The sequence below is a fragment of the Elaeis guineensis genome, chromosome 3, assembly GCF_000442705.2.
Source record: "Elaeis guineensis isolate ETL-2024a chromosome 3, EG11, whole genome shotgun sequence".
Taxonomy (NCBI): domain Eukaryota; kingdom Viridiplantae; phylum Streptophyta; class Magnoliopsida; order Arecales; family Arecaceae; genus Elaeis; species Elaeis guineensis.
Genome location: NC_025995.2, coordinates 88,892,127 through 88,892,342, shown reverse-complemented (window position 1 = coordinate 88,892,342; position 216 = coordinate 88,892,127).

Below are 216 nucleotides of genomic sequence, written 5' to 3'. Positions count from 1 at the left end.
CCTACACTCCCTAGGTAGAGATGTGAAAATCTTCATGATTAGTGATTTCTAGTGGGTGGTGCGGTCTCACCGACTGACTCACCACCTCACCTAACAGTTATTGGTGATGGGTCAACCGATGAGTGGATAATTTTTGTCCAATGATTCTCTAATCATGGTGCACCCAAAACTTGATCTCTAATTCATGAAGCTCACCGTGTCCGAAATATTACTCCA